Below are 20,747 nucleotides of genomic sequence, written 5' to 3'. Positions count from 1 at the left end.
CCCATCTCCTTAAATTCCCACCTTTTTGCCGTTTCTTCAGATTTAACCTACGGTTCATAACCAATCGATTGTGGTCAGAGTCCACATCTGCCTCTGGAAATGTCTTACAATTTAAAACCTGGTTCCTAAATCTCTGTCTTACCATTATATAATCTATCTGATACCTTTCAGTATCTCCAGGGTTCTTCCATGTATACAGCCTTCTTTCATGATTCTTGAACCAAGTGTTAGCTATGATTAAGTTATGCTCTGTGCAAAGCTCTACCAGGCGGCTTCCTCTTTCATTTCTTAGCCCCAGCCCATATTCACCTACTACGTTTCCTTCTCTTCCTTTTCCTACTGTCAAATTCCAGTGTCACATGACTATTAAATTTTCGTCTCCCTTCACTACCTGAATAATTTCTTTTATCTCATCATACATTTCATCAATTTCTTCATCATCTGCAGAGCTAGATGTCATATAAACTTGTACTACTGTAGTACGCGTGGGCTTCGTATCTATCTTGGCCACAATAATGCGTTCATTACGCTGTTTGTAGTAGCTTACCCGCACTCCTATTTTTTTATTTATTATTAAACCTACTCCTGCATTACCCCTATTTGATTTTGTATTTATAACCCTGTATTCACGTGACCAAAAGTCTTGTTCCTCCTGCCACCGAACTTCACTAATTCCCACTATATACAACTTTAACCTATCCATTTCCCTTTTTAAATTTTCTAACCTACCTGCCCGATTAATGGATCTGACATTCCACGCTCCGATCAGTAGAACTCCAGTTTTCATTCTCCTGATAACGACGTCCTCCTGAGTAGTCCCCGCCCGGAGATCCGAATGGGGGACTATTTTACCTCCGGAATATTTTACTCCTCCGTTGTGGTTGCACCTACGGTATGGCTATCTGTGTCGTTGAGGCACGCAAGCCTCCCCATCAACGGTAAGGTCCATGGTTCATGGGGGGGGGGGGGGGGGGAGGATCGGCTGTATTACCTTAAAAACTGACTTTTGTCATTCTTCCATTCATATCATCTCATTTCCTCAATATTTCTCCTCGAAACATATTATTACAAAATCTTTTTTAAATAATTCTACATCCACTACACAGCAGGCCAGCTTCGATCCTTGTCAAACCTGTCAAAGAAGTAACCTCCCTGACCAACATTTCTGGTCTCTTACAAAGAATATAACAATACAGAGGTTGAGTAGATTTATCAAATTCGCAACTTCATTCACATTTATGGCCGAACCTACCTGAAAATCCACCTAGATACAGCTGTTGCTCAGGCTTCACGTGGAATGGGTACAAGGCCTCGAAGTCTGTGGAGTATCGGTCTGACGGCTAATGCGCCGTGTACTGGTAATGGGGCTAATTTGTACCATTGCAATAATGTCGTCCCTTTCCTCAGCTGTCTGGACGGCCTCAAATGTAGTGTTTGAAAAATTTTGGGAAATATCCTGGTGCAGGAGGCTCGTCGATCAGGGAAACGTCTCTGGTATTCTTCACAGCCGCATGGGCACTGCTGTTACATACTGTACCCATACCCAGACAACACTTGTGCGTATTCTGCGTAGGTGAATGTATGCTGCATGTTAGTATTCACGGACACTATGGACTTGCTCAATTGAACAGCACTCAAGCTTGACACGCACACAGCCTCACCGCTGCCCACTGGTCCAACCCTCGGTCGCACTCTGGGTACGCTTGCAGCTGTTGCCTCAGTGAGACGTCAGTGCTGCCATCTGTTGGAGAACCCCGACGGCTCTTGTAAGGTGGATCAGTCAAATGTCTCACCACAGAACGTACACAGCATTTCGGTAAGTAATATTCACACTTGTTTTCCTATCCAGTCATGGATGTGATTACACTTTAACCTATTTCAGTTCTGTACCGATCGAAAATCGGTCACTTGTTCATAGAATTTTTTTCGATTTATTTCCATTTGTAGAACCACCTCACAAATTATGTGACACTCCTCCTGAATTACCCTGTATAGACGATTTACTGCCTAAATAGAAAGTTACGTTGCATGTAGGCATTGGAATAGACAAAAGGACTTCTCTAAATTCTGTTTTATATGAGTATGAGTCACACTAGTAAAATAGGTGAGGACTATGATTTGATCGTAGCCACAAAGAATACAAAAATTATGTCTTTTATAAGATGTTACTCCATAACAACAAAAATAGTGGCAAACAATGCAGTATTAGAGCAGGACAGCTGTTTTAATCATCAGGAACTGGATACTGCATTCGCGTATGACAAAGGTATAAGCAAGAAAGCAGTAAAATCTGGAAACATATGTGGAACAGTAAAAAGGGACACGAATAAAGTCTTACAAAGTAGTGACTATCCGCACACTACCCTAAGGGCGTGAGTGGTGAGGCGTTTATCAACGACAAAAAAAGTATGATGCAGGCAACTGATACGAGATTTCTTAGAGCAGTGAAGGACTGTACCAGAGCAGACAGATTAAGAAACAGTGATATCAGAAAGAAATGACACCTATTTAACGTAGGAAACAAAACTGAACACGGCAGGAGAAAATGACGTGATTATCACGACAGAATAACCAGTGTCAGAAATTATATTCTTCTGGGCTGAAGAAGTCTGAGAAGGCCAAGGGAAAGGTTGGGCCTGTAGCGGAAAAAGCAGAAACAGAGAGAACTCATCTCGCAGTTCAGTACGCCGTCCGCTACGAAGAGAAAACATCAGTTGGCATCGTGTACCGCTCCTCAACCTTTCAGACTTAGTTCTCCCGCATACCTTGCTGGACTGGAAGAAAGGAAAATGATGTAACTGGTAGATGACTTACGCAGATCCTAGGAGATTGTTTCCAGAATAGGAGATAGGCACTGGCAGCAATAAAGCTGTGAAGTTGAGTAGTGAATCGTGCCTGGACAGCTCAGCTGGTAACTGCAGCGCACACAAAAGGCAACGTTCCGGGCAAGGTTACTGATTCTGCGCTCGATATGCTCGACAGACTGAAAGATTCTTTCTGGGCAGGTCTGTGAGACATGATTACACAACTGCGCTGGATTAGGGGAGACCTTACAGTATAATGCAGTTGTTGTGCAATATTATTTCTCCTTCGATGTACGAGGGCGCGATTGTGATCGCTAGCGTACAAACTGTTACAAAAACTACAGTAATGTCCGACCGTTGTTCCTGGCTGTTGGTTTTTTCTTTTTCCACTAATGACTAGTGTGTAAACGTGGTATAGTGGCCCTCAAATTTGGATAAACCTAATCAAAGGACCTTATTTTCAAAACAAACGAGGTGCATCGTGAGAGAGGCCTCAGCTAATATTGGAGCCCAAGGTCCTACTATGGATGCAGAGGGCCTGCGGACCTCCGCTCATTAGGAGGGGCTAATTGGAAGCCATTGTTGACGAGACTCCCTTGACATGGGGCAGCCGGTTCAATGAGCCAATTACGCTTCGCCTGTGAAATCGGCCGCACGTCGAAAACATGCTTCCGGTATCTTAGTGTGTGTAGGTGTGGTCTCAGAAAAACCCACGAAGGTCGAAAATGTCATACTCTTCGTCCCCATACGAGGTTCCTTCAATATTACCCGTGAATATGTTGCGGCTGCAACAAGTGGAAGCCATAACTAGCGCGCATCGCGCGCGCGCAACGATTTATGTGCGCGCAACGACATGTGTGCGCGAGCTCAAGTGTGTGTGTGTGTGTGTGTGTGTGTGTGTGTGTGTGTGTGCGTGCATGCCATGCTATACGCGTCTTACTGAGGTTCTTAACATACCTAAGGATTGTAGGGAATGGGAAAGCCGGCCAAATTGGCAAAGTACGTAACAAGAATGGACTGCAAGAGCGGTGTATTCAAATGTATTCAAATGGATGATATAATTGCCGTAGTCAGAGACTACTTAGGGCATTTTACGCCTGGTGTTCACTCACATGTAGAAACGTCATCTGCTTGCACGTTTGCCGGCCGGAGTGGCCGAGCGGTTCTAGGAGCTACAGTCTGGAACCGCGCGACCGCTACGGTCGCAGGTTCGAATCCTGCCTCGGGCATGGATGTGTGTGATGTCCTTAGGTTAGTTAGGTTTAAGTAGTTCTAAGTTCTAGGGGGACTGATGACCTCAGAAGTTAAGTCCCATAGCGCTCAGAGACATTTTGCTTGCACGTTTTTGTGTTATTTCTACCTTTGGAACCATTCATCCTGGCCTAATAACACACTGATCTGCAGAAATATGAATTCTTTTACGAGTATGTTAAACACAGTTTAGGACTACTACTCTGTTTTATATCCTTCTCGCTCAACGAGCATCATGTGTTTTTTGCAGTGTTACCAAATTTACTACTAGTTCCTCTGTGATCCAAAACGTCTCTTTTTTTTTCTCAGGATTTTGTCATTTGTGTGTTATTTGATTTAATTACGTTACTATGTATTTAATATGTAAGAGAAATGGCTCAGTGATGGAGTTGAAAATCTAAATGGTGATGTTTTGTTTCAATAAAACGAAATGAGTGCTGAAATATGTATATTTTTGTAACTGCAAAGGCCGTTTTTCAAGGCCCTCATTAACTTTAAAGCAATTACGGGCAGTATGGCCACACAAATGAAGAATTTAAATCCACCCATATTTATCAAATGTCCAATGGTTGGTTCAAATGGCTCTGAGCACTATGGGACTTAACATCTATGGTCATCAGTCCCCTAGAACTTAGAACTACTTAAACCTAACTAACCTAAGGACAGCACACAACACCCAGCCATCACGAGGCAGAGAAAATCCCTGACCCCGCCGGGAATCGAACCCGGGAACCCGGGCGTGGGAAGCGAGAACGCTACCGCACGACCACGAGATGCGGGCAAATGTCCAATGGCATGCTGAAAGGTGAGGTATGAAATGTAGTTCATCTGGCATAGGGTGAAAGGGACAGTTGGTAAGGACCATTGCCAGGTTGAAATTCAACCATGTCTGCTATCGACAACCACTACTATCGTCAAACTTCATACCACCCCCATGTGGCGACTCTGCAGAAATGCCGGCCGGTGTGGCCGTGCGGTTCTAGGCGCTTCAGTCTGGAACCGCGTGACCGCTACGGTCGCAGGTTCGAATCCTGCCTCGGGCATGGATGTGTGTGAAGTCTTTAGGTTAATTAGATTTAAGTAGTTCTAAGTTCTAGGGGACTGGTGACCACAGATGTTAAGTCCCATAGTGCTCAGAGCCATTTGAACCATTTTTTTTTCTGCAGATATCTATGACGTCAGCTACGTAGTAAGTCTCCTATATAGGAGCTCTGTCCATATACTTTAGCTTACGTAGATACAGAAGGGTAGCAGACGGGGTACGTACTGAGTTTATCCACATGAACGAAGAACTTCTGTCGAACGTATTAAGACTCATCACAGCAGTATAGACAGTTATAAATTGCTTGTAGAATTCGTATTAAAAATTGAGATTAAATTGTAACCGTTCAGTTTGGGGCTGAACGCGCGCGCTTTGAGTCTCTCTCTCTCTCTCTCTCTCTCTCTCTCTCTCTCTCTCTCTCTGTGTGTGTGTGTGTGTGTGTGTGTGTGTGTGTGTGTGTGTGTGTGTGTGTGTGAAGACCCCTCTGTATTTAACTGTATGTTAGTTACTATGGCAATGAAATTTCTATTTTAACTTCTTCAGAAATTGTAGGAAAAATGGAGAGAATAGCAGCGCTGTAACTTCGTCATAGCAGCGATCCTAAAGTTTTTAATTTCAAATAAAACTTTTGTAAACTAAGTAATTCTGAATCGTAAAATAACATTACTTTGAAATACAGGGTTATTGTACGAAACGGGAAAATCGGCAGCGCTCTTTTAATAACAACACTGACAGTTAGGGAGGAATAACACACAAACCGCACAAAATTTGGTACAGCATTGCTGAGACAACTATGGAACTGTTCTCCTTTTCTACACAGAAGCAGTGACCCTATCGTCTTTTGGGAGCAAGGTCGAAGAAGCTCTAAGCCAGGTTTATTATTTGAAACCGAAAAATGTTTATCGTTGTTCGGAACTTCTGTGACTTTCGAAAGACTGATATCGACTTTGAATGATGTTGTTTCTGGTGAATGGAGTCGACTGGCAAACAAACATACTATAGAAAGAGTGTTCACGAGCAGACTGGACGATAAATATTGGACATTGGATTAATTCATTACTGAAATTTTAACTATTATCGTGTAGCTGTCCCTGATAAATGTTCTATTTTGTCTACTATCTAAATTACCTAATTAAAGTTTTTGAAAGAGCATTTTTTAATTTTGACAGCACAAGAATCAATTGTATTCCCATTCCTGTTAGAAAGTAAATAAATATATTTGACTACGAAACGGGTTTTTTTGTTCGAAATAATTAGAGAATTTTTCACAAAGCTTACTTGTCTGCCATTTCTGTGAAATTTAAAAACAGAAAGGGAATTAAGGTAATAGTAATAAATTAGAAACTTAACAATACATTCACAGTTTATAATAAAAATTAGAAAGTATCTCATCAGTTTCCTGTCTGTGCATGATATGCCTTTATCTGCTTGTAGCCCTTGCAATCGGACAACTTAACACGGAAAGTAGAATTGTCTAACTCTTCAACCTCAGTTTTCGCCCCTCAGCGTTGAATTTCGCAATGCTCAACTGATGGTATGATCTTCGATTGCAACACGATTCTTGAGATGAGTTTCAAAACATTAGAATCACTAGGAACATACTGGTAAGTTTTGTGCTATTGAACCCCACATTAGCTTTCGGGAAAAGCAGCGAACGGTAGACACATGAGGTTTAGTTATTTACATATTTTATTTGAGTATTGATTCGACATGCCTTGAAACATATAATGCAAAAGTCTGAGGTAGTCTGCGTTTATTAAGAGAAATAATAGCAACAACAAAACGAAAATAGGTTACCACAGAAAGCGATTCTTTTGAGTGGTTTTATGAGTCATGTTAAACTGGAGATTGTAAAAAAGAAAAGAAAAACGGTATAGTCGAAAACCGGCTGTTGCAGCGATAATCACCATCCCTACTGACTGAATTGGTTTACCCAGATTAAGATAATAAAAAAAGATGCCTAAATATTCATAGGTATAGGAAAGAAAATCACTTCTATTCAAAAAGTTGTCGACACACAACTTGAGTGGAGAAACGTTAACTCTGTAGGATGGTTATACAGCAGGTGGCTGCGAACTCCGCATTTGCTTTCCTATTTTCTGTATAGACTGTAATTTACGAGCGCTTAGTGGTGATGTACTTCAACGAGAAAATGTTGCAATAACGTTAGACAATATTTCTCGTCCTAACAGCCGTAGAAAATAACCGCTCAGGGACACGACGTTAAGTCTGAGGTTACCTAAATTCCTCTCACCTATTACAGAGAGTACAAAATGTTGCCGCCATGACTTCAAGAGGTAACAAGGCATTCAGATCGTGTCAGCTCCCGTTGTCAGCGCCTGACAGTCAAAATTTTAACGCTACGTAACAACGCTAAGTATTGTGTGATTAATAAGAAGGAGACAATTTAAAGCAGGGGCAAGACAGTGTATCCGCCTGTGATACTTAAGGTCACGTATAACTATTCAGCGCTTTTCTGCACTCTGTGCTGGGAACGCATCTACTCATCATCTGAGCTACCGGTTCTTTCAGTCTGTAGAATTTTGTTTCTATCCTTATAGCAATCGTGCAAACATGTTCTTAATTTAATGTTACCACGGATGTGCTCTTCCTTTACTGTGTGTTGCTGCGGATGCGTTGCAGGTATCTGAGCATGCAATATAAGTTTTAAAGTTGTCTAAACAAGATAAGGAATTCAATTCCCCTTGTAGCATGTAATTGCACTGGTTCTCCTCTTCATCTTCATCCAGTCGATAAAGTCCAATGCTACTTCAGGTTTCTGGCGTCGTCTACTATTTAAAATTTTACCAGTACAATTACGTAAAACCAAAAACAAGGAAGGTCTTGTCGACGGCGAGGTCATTAGAGATGTAGCCCAAAATCATACTGGACAAGTTCTTTTCGATGTAATCCTCTTGGTAAAGGCCTATAATGGTTCAAGACAGGCACAAGAAACCAACAATTTAGTGCCCAATGATGTGATATCCAGCACAAAAAAATGGTTCAAATGGCTCTGAGCACTATGGGACTCAACTGCTGAGGTCATTAGTCCCCTAGAACTTAGAACTAGTTAAACCTAACTAACCTAAGGACATCACACACATCCATGCCCGACGCAGGATTCGAACCTGCGACCGTAGCGGTCTCGCGGTTCCAGACTGCAGCGCCAGAACCGCGCGGCTACTTCGGCCGGCCTATCCAGCACACATGCCCCATCAGCGACCGGTATCTTTTGTTTTGCAACAGGATTACTTTCATTAAATTGTCTGTTCTGAAGTTATATTATTTAGTTCTGTTCACTTAAATGAGCTACAAAACATGTAAGAGAAAAAAAACACGTTATTGTTTGGGTGTTTCATTAAAGAGCTCCGAAGAGGAGCCAACCGTATTGATAAGAGAACCGCAATGAATCACCCATTGGGCAACGATGTATGCGCTGTTATGATCCTTACTGATGAATTAAAACTGTGCGCTGGACTAGATTTGTGTTCCAGTCCGACACACAATTTTAATCTGATGCGAAGTTGAGTTAAATGTAACAGTCACAACTCCTTTTAAATACTGGTTTTAATTTATCGATAGGGCAGGGTGGGTATTTCTGAATCATGGGGCTAACGGGCTACGTGGATAGGAATAAGAAAACATTCTTCTTTTCAGTCCGCGCTTGCCGCTCGGATGCCATTATGTTACAGGACCGTTGCTAGACAAGAGCACGAGCGGCAGGAAGCTTTTCCAAATTTATTTAATCCAGACAGTAGTCATTCAGAAGGAAATGAGAGAAGTAAGATAGTATCGCTTATAACAATCCTCCATGCAATATTAAATCTGCTTAAAATGAGGGATACTATTGAAATATACGAACGCAATTATAAATCTTTACGTTACCAGTGATACACGATCTAAAAGGTCGTCGACAGAACAGCTAGCGACATCCATTATAAATATGAGGAACTGCTTACATTTAATAAATAATAAGAAAATGGGGCTGTGTGAATAAGTCTTCGTGTGGCATTCTGAATCGGAATATAATAGGTATTATTTCTTCTTCATTGAAGTATTCCTGTAGCCTAATTATATACAATAATCCCTCAACCTGCATCACCAATTTGGTTTTGGTAAAATTTTCGACGCCGCCTAAACACGTGAAGCTGATATTGGAAATTCTGTGGAGGGGTTTCAGAGCAGGGGAATTTTCTCCTTCAAAAACAGCATTTCGAAAACTCCAAAAGAAACAAGATGAAGGGCTAAAGAAATACACTGGATGCTCAAGCGAAACCTTCAAATGCATAAGAGAATTGGTCTTCATCATCACCTGAAGCTGAGTCGGAGGAAGAAAACGTACGTTGTGGATTCTGCAACTTAAAATAGGCATTCGTTGTGGGACACATATTGGTTCTTCAGCCCCTGTAGTTACACGAAGGTGGTGGCTCTCTAATTAGCCTTCAAAATGGCGTCTGTAACGGAGTTGCGTTCCAAGCAGAGAGCTGTCATTGGGTTTCTTTCAGCGGAAAAGCAGAGAATCACAGGTTGTAGTAGGCTCTTGTAGAATGTGTACGAAGACTGAGCAGTGAACAAAAGCACGGTGAATCGGTGGGCGAGGCGTCTGTCATCATCGCAACAAGGTCGAGCAAACCTGTCCGATAACCATGTGCCGGCCGCCCGCACAAAGCAGTGACTCCTGCAGTGTCGGAGAGTGCGGACACACTCATTCGAAGTGATCGACGGATCACAAACACCCCACTGCACAACTGGACGTCTCTGTTGGTAGTCCTGACACACTCGTCCACCAGTTGGGGTCTCATAGGCGTGTGCTCGCGGGGTTCCTCACCGCCTAATAGAAAATCATAAAGAGCAACGAAGGACCATCTTTGCTGAATTGTTTGTGGGTTACTGGGCTAATCGTGACAATTTTTTATCGAACACCGTCAGAGACGAGGACACATGGGTTCATCATGTGGGACAGGGAACAAAATGGCAATCCATGGAGTGGCGGCAGACCACTTCTCGTCCGAATAAAAAGTTCAAAGCCGAACCCTCAGCCGGTAAAGTCATCGTGACGGTCTTTTGGGACTGTGGAGGGGTTATTCTGTTTGATGTCCTCCCTCAGGATGCAACGATCTCCTCTGAGGAATATTGTCATACCTTCAGGAAATTGAAAAAGCGACTTCAGCGTGATCGTTGACACAATAACTTCTCCATGGCAACGCAAGTCCTCACACAAGTCTGCGCACCCGAGAGGAACTCGTAAAACTTCAATGGTCTGTTCTCCCTCACTCACCCTACAGCCCAGATCTCGGGCCTTCCGACTTCCATCTGTTTGGCCCAATGAAAAATGCATTCCGTGGGAAGCAGTACGTGGATGATTGGGATGTTATTGATACAGCGAGACGTTGGCTCAGACCAGTGGAGTGGTACCATGTGGTCATACAGGCCCTCCCAGTATGGTTGCGTAGGGCCGTCGCATTGATCGGAGATTATGTTGAGAAAAGAGGTTTTCTAGCCAAAAGAGGGGGGAATAATATGATGTATAGGAATTCTCAAGTAAACGAATGTGCTTTCACAAAGAAAGTGTTGAATTACTTGTTGAACGCCCCTCGAATATCATTCATCCACAGCCTCATTGGGCTGTCGATGCACTCGAAACCTCGAATCGTTTGAAAAGAGGCAGAATCGTGATTCGGCGAGCCACACTACCCGCAGCTGCTATCCAGTAGTGTCCATGTTGTTGGGCCCATAGTTTACTGTGCCGCTGTGAGATATGGCCATTTCAAAGTGTAAGAGGTATGCGCTACCTGCGATATGTAAGCTATAAGAGAATCTGAGACCAAAGAGCAGTGTTGACTGCAGTAGGAACTGTGTAGCTGTAGCAGTAAGTTGTTGCTAGCGAGCAGTCGCCTGTCTGCGCTACTCAGTCCTGTCTGGTGTATCATGTTGGGTGGGCCGGTCGCGGTGCAGCGATGCCGGAGCATGAGTATTATTGTATAAGGTAAAAAAGCAGCCTCGCGCATATATAGTAACATTATGTAAACTCACATGTAAATCTTATGTCCTAATAATAATCTTCGTCTAATTTCTAACAAGCATTCATTTCAATTTAAAGAATTTAATTTTTTTTAACGCATGATCATTCTGATTGTTGCAAAAGAAAAATCATTTGCTTCCTTTCATAAATAACAAATGTATAGGCCAGCATTGCACAGAGCTGTGCCGGAAAAGACATATTGTAAGAGCAGATAGTTGCCGACTTTATCGAGGTGAGAATTTTTGCCTTTTTTTAAGAATGATCTTACAGGGCCATGACGCAGCGCTGCCGTCGTCCAAATTCTACCAGGTTACTGAATTTATTTTTTATTACGAGGTTTAGGAATTTTTCTGTTTAGAGCTTACATTAAATGAGAAAAGTATTTTGTGTGGTGGAAGTGAAATGTGAATGAATTTCTGTAGGGATATTATAAATGGGAACCAATTTTGTTCTGAGGTTACACTAAAATTAGAATCATTATCTATAATTTTTATTAATTTTTGTGGGGAGGTTACACTTGGCTCAGAACCACTATCAATAATAATAATTATTATTATTTTTGTAAAATTCTGTGGAGAGGTTACAAAAGATTTTCTACTCCAAATGTAAACTGTATTCGTGTTAAGTAGCTTTCTCCATGTTTTTCTGGCAGCTGGCTGAGATGGACCTGCACACATTGGACAGCAGCATTTTTCTGTTGCGTTTGAAACAGATTGTCATTGACAATGCTTGACATTTGTCTCCAGCCCTTGTAGTAGGTCTGCGTCTGAACACGACTCGAAGTGTTTACGTCACAGTTGGGGATATTTCGGTTTCTGTTCGATCTTTCGATTAGTCCGTGACCTAGTGATTGTTGTTGGTACCATATCGACGACCAGTCTTAGCGTTTTTAATGCAATATGTATTTTAATAGTAAAAACAACTGTTAAATATTTCTTCTATGGTGCTGGTCATCTGTAACAACGGCGATTAATAAATAAAAGATTTCAATCATGATTCTGTCCAATTCTCGAGCTTCCGCTCGTCCCACGATCTGGTGATGTGTGATGGTACTATCTCCAAAACTGTTTTTGTTGTCGTAATCTAGTCTCGCTATAGCAATTTCAGGCAGTTCATCACCATACAGGGGAAAGTGCTATGTTGTCAAGTTCCGTTTTTAAATTTAGGATTAACAGTAAATTAACAGTCTTTAAATTATGGAATATGTGCTATACCTTTACTAGGGAATATTAAAATACTACACTTGCAAAAATTCTTAAAGGACAAAGAATTAAAACGTGTAATTTTTATCTCCGGAAAATACGTTTCTTAATTGTTTTCGGGTTTCCTAATTACGGGTTGCAAATAAATACTGAAATTTAATAAACTAATGACATAGCCTTTATTCGCTCCAAATGTTTCTTTTAGAAGTGAAGAGCGCTGCATAATTCTCAGTAACTCTGAAGGCGTTTCAGCGACAACAGGAATAATGTTCAGTGTTTGTGCTTTTTGATACAGATGTCACATTTAAAATCCTCCAAGTATCATCGTCGATACCTGAACAAAGCTCATAACACCAGTGTAACCCATGTACTTAATCCAGGTCTCTTTCTAAACTATCAATTGACCACAAATGGTCGCAGGGAATGCACTCGCCATCCTCTTTATATTCTGCTGACGAGTTTTTAAACACGTTTTCATCAAGCGTGAACCAGAGTCTTCCACACATGAGCTTGCCGTTTTGTGGATCTCTGGTCCTTTCTTACGAACAACTACATTTGGTAGTCTCAGATGTTGAAGGTCTATCACATGCATCACGTGAAACTCCTGGAATAGTGTTTGTTGAAGGTGGTGTCTTTCTTGTAGCCTTGGTACTTGCTTTCTTTTACCCTTTAACCAGGCACTGCTCCAAAGTCTTTTTAAAAGAAGATGACGCCAACACAACCGCTATACCTGTTCTTGGATTGGGTGTGATAGCGGAAGCAGACGAGATGAGCTGATTTCAAAAGTAGAAACCGCTGTTTCTTTCATTGCACTAATTGCAGTCGACAAAATGGCCCTACTGTGGTTTCTGAGGTATTATCAGCATATAGTGGAGATGGCTAAGAAGCAAAAGCAGTAGATGAAAAAACAAGAGCGTCACTAGGATGGATCCCACATTTTTAAAACCAATTTTTTGAAACCATTTGCAGACCTTCTATTTTTGGGGTTCCCCAATACTCCCAGTCCATCAATGGTCCAACGTCTTTGTCTCTGAAACACAGGAAAAGTGGCACCTGGAATAAAATTCAGAATATCTGTTTGTGTAAACTCACCCTACATTTCGGATACCAGAAATGGTACAACATTGTAATACTCAGTATTAGGGACAAGTTACCCTTTAACTGAGCGGTGGACGACACTTTTATCAGTTAGGTACGAAAGAGCATGCTTCAAACTACTGTCTCATATGAAATACTTTGAAGTAGTACGTTTTACGTAGCTTGGAGAAGAAGTTCCACCTGAATGTTGTAGAAAATGTTCACCTTGACCACAAAGCAAAAACTGGTGTGGAGGATAAAATGTTAACAGCACAGGCACCAAACTCTCAATGGCGTATCAGAATGACGTTCGCTACTCATTGTTGGAGCGGTCTAAGGAGTGCAGCAACAAGCAAGCGAATTATTCAGCTGACCGGAAATAGGCACCCAACCGGAATATCGTCACTTTGTTTTATAGCGCGTTTGTTACGTATTTAATTTTTGATTGCTTCTCTTCCTTGTTTCGCTTGACTGTTGCCAAGCCGGCCGCGGTGGTCTAGCGGTTCTAGGCGCTCAATACGGAACCGCGCGACCACTAAGGTGGCAGGTTCGAATCCTGCCTCGGGCATGGATGTGTGTGATGTCCTTAGGTTAGTTAGGTTTAAGTATTTCTAAGTTCTAGGGGACTGATGACCACAGATGTTAAGTCCCATAGTGCTCAGAGCAATTTGAACCATTTTGAACTGTTGCCAACTTGTTTTGAAACTGATGTGTAACGTTTTTATGAGCTGTTGTAACGTTATTTATACAGAGATCGAAATGCTATTTTGCAACTCACTTAGTAAATGGTTAGTCTCCCACAAACAAATAAAGTATGGTACTGTGTTCAGTGAAGTAAACCTTCCCGAGGGCAATATTTTCGCCTTTGCCTGTTGCCTTCACTTAAAAACCAACATAAACGTTTGTTATGTGTATGTTATAGTGGAAGTGGGGTTTCAGGGAAAGTATACCATCACTGGTAATAGTGCACATTCACTGGTCTACTCAGTGAAAGTTGATTACTGATTCCACTTCTGTCAAATAATATACATTAAGTAGGGATAGCGCACTATCATTAGTGAATGTGAGGTAAGGAATATGCACCATGGCTCTAATAAGAAAACAGTCGTACTTCGAAAGTTGCATTTGTCACCTGTAGTCTGTAAACATAGTTATATTATGTAAAATTCATCTATTGCAGCAAGGACGTAAGGACGTACACCATGAAACTTCGAGTTACACAACACGTTTTTGTTTTTGCAAAAGCATCTCAGAGTCTGACATTTTGGTTGGCAGTTGCATTTGAAGAATCCCTGGCCGCTTCCCATAGACTAAGACATCGCAACTGTCCTGAGGGAAACAGTTATCTCTGCTGGAACTTCCTGCTGTGAGATTATTCTTAGAGGTCAAGTACTGAACTGGGACCTGAAACAAAATGTACTTGTAGCCGCAGTGACATATCGTATCGACCCATCCATTATTATTTAAAAATAAAGAATTTACTATGCTGCGTATAGTTGGCTCAGCACACCATCTCTCGCCGCGATTCGGTAGAAGCTGTCGGCCGTCGTCTCCGGGACGACACCCAAGATCGACCTAGCATCTCCTCTTCCTCTATCGAAGTCGGGAACTGGAACTCGCACAGTATAGCCCTTTTCCTCTGTTGGGAAGCATCGATCTGATCACTGCCGCATTCCTTGCGATTGTTCTTCTAACCACATGTACGCTTCAGTTCTGTGTTTAATAGCATGAGCTTACTCGTCTAAATCAGTCAGGCAGTTGTCGTTATCGTCAGGAATACTTTCTTTCTCTCTGTTCTTGTATCCCGCCTGGAAGGCGGGCGCGTGGGTCTGCTCCTGAGATCTGTAAAATAGGCCGAATGAAGGAACCGAGTAGGAGCAGGTGAGGTAAAGCACTTCGGTACTGCAAGTAAAGTTAAAGCACCTTTACTGGTGTATAAATATATACAAACACATTACTTAACTTTTGGGACAGATGAGCACGTAGGTGCGAAGCCGTTCATGTATCGAAGCTGACAGTTACTAGAAGTTACAAAGGCAAAGTGTATAATGGCTTGCCCCCCTACCAGTAGAAGCTAAGTTGCTAGGTCGCCTGCTCTTGATCAAATGGGCAGAAAGTAGAGCGGCGCTCGTTGAGCTCCACAGCGTCGGCTAGAGGGCGCTGTGGTCGGCGTAGTTCGTCCGCTCTCGTAGTGACAATCTACGAGCGTGCACCTACGCTGTGGCAAAGGATCTATCGATACCACAATTCTTAACCTCTGTTCCTGTTGGTATGTTATCCTCTTTCAATGGAGATTTACTGTGATCATTATCCTGCAACGTTTCGGTCCCTGTCTCACGGCTAACACTCACTTGATTGATTATATTTTCAATGTCATCCTTTAGGAGGTAAACTTGTTGAAGACTAACCATGTTTAGGAGGGCAGCCAAACTTTTCTTCGTGCGGAGATGTTTTATTTCCACAACGTACAGTGCTATTCTTCATTAGCTAGACAAATCTTAATGGACTGCTCACTTCGCGGTGTTGTGCCCCTGCTTCTATGCAGTTATCATATTTTCTATGTCTTGATTTGCTCGCTCTACACTGCCTTGGCTCTGAATGTGCATAGGTTTACCGCGGACGATCTTCAAATTGGGCCATAGTTCAGTAAAGCTTGCGTGGGGGCTTATTTAAATAAAAATAATGCAAATATTTTTTAGTAGCTGTAAGTCCGATTACGCAAGTCTCGTAAACGGCTGGCCCTGACTAGTATTAGTACGCAATCTGACTGCTTAGAACAACCACAAAGAATGAAATGAAAATTTCAGTTAATACAATTTATTAATTAAGTCCCCAGAAACTATAAAACCTACGGAACCAGCAAAGCACAAGTGTAGCTGTTCTGTATGTGGTAGTATGACTCAACGCACATCTGGCACGGTTCTTCTTCAACAAGACAAGAATTTTTAAATACCAATTATACTGACGTAATAAAAGAAAATTAGAAATACTATAATTGCGTAAGGAAAGCAGAATTACACTCTAATACAAGAACACACGCCAGATGCTTTGTTGACTGAACCTGTAATGACACATTATTCAGGTACTGAAAGAATAAAAGAATAAAAGAATAAAAGAAAATACCTCCATATATATTGACGAAATGCACTCTGACCATTACAATATCTCCATTAGAACAACATCTGCTATCTCTCCCATCAAACCACTGCATAAAACATGGAACAACACTCTCCACTACCACATCTCACTCTGACTTCACGATAAGCAGTGTCCACCACAACTTCTCGGCAAGAACTGCCTGTCGCTGCGTCTCAATAATCACTGCCAGTGGAGGCGACGGAACAATACTCTCTGGCGCGATTTTTGGCGCTGTGGCTCAGTGTAGCCACCTTTCATATGCCCTTCCTCAACGGGCTAGAATTTGATGGTATTTTTGCCAGCATTGGTGGTGAAAATACCACCAAATTCGTCAAAAAAAATACAGACAAAAATAAAAGATAATATTAATACGTAAATATCATATAACTAGATAAAATTTTGGCTTTGCACTGACCTTTCAATAGCCTAATATATAAAATACACTAAGCAATACAAATTCTTTCATACATGTGACTTTACATAATAGTTTACACAAGTATTATGTGGTTAAACATTTCAATCAATGGCGTCAGCAATGACGAATATGTACAGGTAAGAGTCTCATAACTTTTCACAAACAGTAATACACAAAAAATCAGTTTATACAAATTTTCACAACAAGTAGTTCACAGTTCCAGCAGTAGCACCCAGAACTGTTGAATAGGTGCTGACAGCAACAAGTGACATCATCTCAGTAGAAGCAGTCCATCGGTGGCACCCAGCATTGTGGAATAGGTGCAGACACCATCAGGTGACATCATTTCAGTAGAAGCAGTCCATCAGTGGCACCCAGCAATGTCGAGTAGGTGCAGACACCATCAGGTGACACCATTTCAGTAGAAGCAGTCCATCAGTGGCACCCAGCAATGTTGAGTAGGTGCAGACACCATCAGGTGACATCATTTCAGTAGAAGCAGTCCATCAGTGGCACCCAGCATTGTAGAACAGGTGCGGACTCCATCAGGTGACATCATTTCAGTAGAAGCAGTCCATCAGTGGCACCCAGTAATGTTGAGTAGATGCAGACTCCAACAGGTGATATCATTTCAGTAGAAGCAGTTCATCAGTGGCACCCAGCATTGTGGAGTAGGTTCAGACTCCAACAGGTGACATCATTTCAGTAGAAGCAGTCCATCAATGGCACCCAGCAATGTTGAGTAGGTGCAGACACCATCAAGTGACATTATGTCAGTAGAAGCAGTTCCATCAGTGGCACCCAGTAATGTTGAACAGGTGCAGACAGCAACAAGTGACATCATTTCAGTAGAAGCAGTCCATCAGTGGCACCCAGCAATGTTGAACAGGTGCAGACACCAAGAAGTGACTTCATTTCAGTAGAAGCAGTCCATCAGTGGCACCCAGCAATGTTGAGCAGGTGCAGACATCAGTCCATAATATTCACTATCACTAATCACACTGTTGATCAGAGTTTATCAGAAGAAATGAAACATGTCCTAGTGGCACCAATCACGTAGAAAAAGTGCAAGTAACAGTCCATAATATTCACTATCACTAATTAGACAGTTCATCAGCAGTAATTAAACATTTCCAAGTGGCACCCATTATGTTGAACAAGTGCAGGTAACAGTCCATAATATTCACTATCACTGATCAGACAGTTCAAGCATGAACAATAGATTGAATACACATACAAATGCTTTTACAATGCTCTTACACTAAACATACAAATCATAACAAACACACAAATGATATCAGATAATTGTCATATTACTATTACAAATACACAAACATCAGTAAACCTATAATATTTATGGGTGTCAGTGCAAGCCACTACAAACACAAAAATAATATTTAGGAGATAGGTGGGTAGGATTAGGAAAGGAAAACACACAAAACACACTCACTCATCTTTCATCCACATTAAGTACTACTGTGTAATTGAATAGTGTTAACTGTGTGAATCCACTTCTGTCCAAATTTCATGGTCATCATGTGTATCAAGTAGTAGTGACAGCAATGTATAACAGTCAACGTCATAGTCATCATGTCAAGACCAATGTTTGCCAAGCCAGATCAAAATGTACGGTTGCTGAACAACTGTCAGTGTGCCAAGATATGCAACTTCCTCTCTCCAAAAAAAAAAAGTACATACTGCTTAGTGATTTAACAAAGTGTGTGTAGACAATCTTCCTTCCATTTTAGTGTTCTAGTCTGCTATCTTCATCCTCCTTGTTCCATATAGACCAACAACAACAAAAAAATATGCACCTCACTTATTTTACCTCTTATACACCATAACTCCAATCAACTTCATATATTCTCAATACCTCCATAATACCTCTTCAATACGTCGATACATATAAACCTTATTGCCAGTATCATTTCTCTTCCATAACAACTCTTTCCTCTAGTCAGTCTCCTTGATCGAGTACAGATAAAATCCTAATGCAAACCTCCTCATCCCATACAATCCGAAGACACACTGTCAACACACAACCTCTGTGTAATCCATCTGACCAAAATCTTCTACTCATTATGAATTATAAACAAAGAATGCATACATGACCTCTAACAGACTTAGTTCGAATAACTCTCAGTAATTAAGTACGATTACGGAGTGAGAATGATCCTAATATTTCACAGTGTGTACACCACTTCAAGAATTATGGCAAACAGAAGCAAACATGTGGAGTATTTCTTGTGTCAAGTGTCACTTCCTATTTCAATTGCTCACGAAAAATGCAGTGTAATAACTGTGTTGGTATGTCATGTCGTTAGCTTCCTTCCTATTGGCATACATTTATACAGCTTTCATAAAACCTCCAGCTCATGTGACTTCTATGATGTTTCTTGTACTAAAGTCGCTCGTCGAATTACTGCAGTTCATTTTCTTATGTTAAAATATAAAGCACTGAGCGTAAGCAAAACAAGCAACAGCGAGTAAATATACCAGTAGTGAACAGAATGTCAACAAGTGGATGCAGCACAATTTCTATAACGAGGCTTCGCCAAGCGAACAATCCGTAACCCATACCACATCGTAACCCACACTCCATGTCCGTACACTGTACATCAGCATTGCTATATACCAAATTAAAGTATAGTTATGACAACAAGCAGAAATGTGTAAATGTGCAATCCATACGCATAGCAGTAAACATACACTCCTGGAAATGGAAAAAAGAACACATACTTGCTCCGGACACTGCGAGAGGGCTGTACAAGCAATGATCACACGCACGGCACAGCGGACACACCAGGAACCGCGGTGTTGGCCGTCGAATGGCGCTAGCTGCGCAGCATTTGTGCACCGCCGCCGTCAGTGTCAGCCAGTTTGCCGTGGCATACGGAGCTCCATCGCAGTCTTTAACACTGGTAGCATGCCGCGACAGCGTGGACGTGAACCGTATGTGCAGCTGACGGACTTTGAGCGAGGGCGTATAGTGGGCATGCGGGAGCCCGGGTGGACGTACCGCCGAATTGCTCAACACATGGGGCGTGAGGTCACCACAGTACATCGATGTTGTCGCCAGTGGTCGGCGGAAGGTGCACGTGCCCGTCGACCTGGGACCGGACCGCAGCGACGCACGGATGCACGCCAAGACCGTGGGATCCTACGCAGTGCCGTAGGGGACCGCACCGCCACTTCCCAGCAAATTAGGGACACTGTTGCTCCTGGGGTATCGGCGAGGACCATTCGCAACCGTCTCCATGAAGCTGGGCTACGGTCCCGCACACCGTTAGGCCGTCTTCCGCTCACGCCCCAACATCGTGCAGCCCGCCTCCAGTGGTGTCGCGACAGGCGTGAATGGAGGGACGAATGGAGACGTGTCGTCTTCAGCGATGAGAGTCGCTTCTGCCTTGGTGCCAATGATGGTCGTATGCGTGTTTGGCGCCCTGCAGGTGAGCGCCACAATCAGGACTGCATACGACCGAGGCACACAGGGCCAACACCCGGCATCATGGTGTGGGGAGCGATCTCCTACACTGGCCTTACACCACTGGTGATCGTCGAGGGGACACTGAATAGTGCACGGTACATCCAAACCGTCATCGAACCCATCGTTCTACCATTCCTAGACCGGCAAGGGAACTTGCTGTTCCAACAGGACAATGCACGTCCGCATGTATCCCGTGCCACCCAACATGCTCTAGAAGGTGTAAGTCAACTACCCTGGCCAGCAAGATCTCCGGATCTGTCCCCCATTGAGCATGTTTGGGACTGGATGAAGCGTCGTCTCACGCGGTCT

The sequence above is a fragment of the Schistocerca cancellata genome, chromosome 3, assembly GCF_023864275.1.
Source record: "Schistocerca cancellata isolate TAMUIC-IGC-003103 chromosome 3, iqSchCanc2.1, whole genome shotgun sequence".
In the NCBI taxonomy this organism is placed as follows: domain Eukaryota; kingdom Metazoa; phylum Arthropoda; class Insecta; order Orthoptera; family Acrididae; genus Schistocerca; species Schistocerca cancellata.
The sequence above is the reverse complement of the archived record's forward strand: the minus strand, read 5'-3'. Positions refer to the sequence as shown.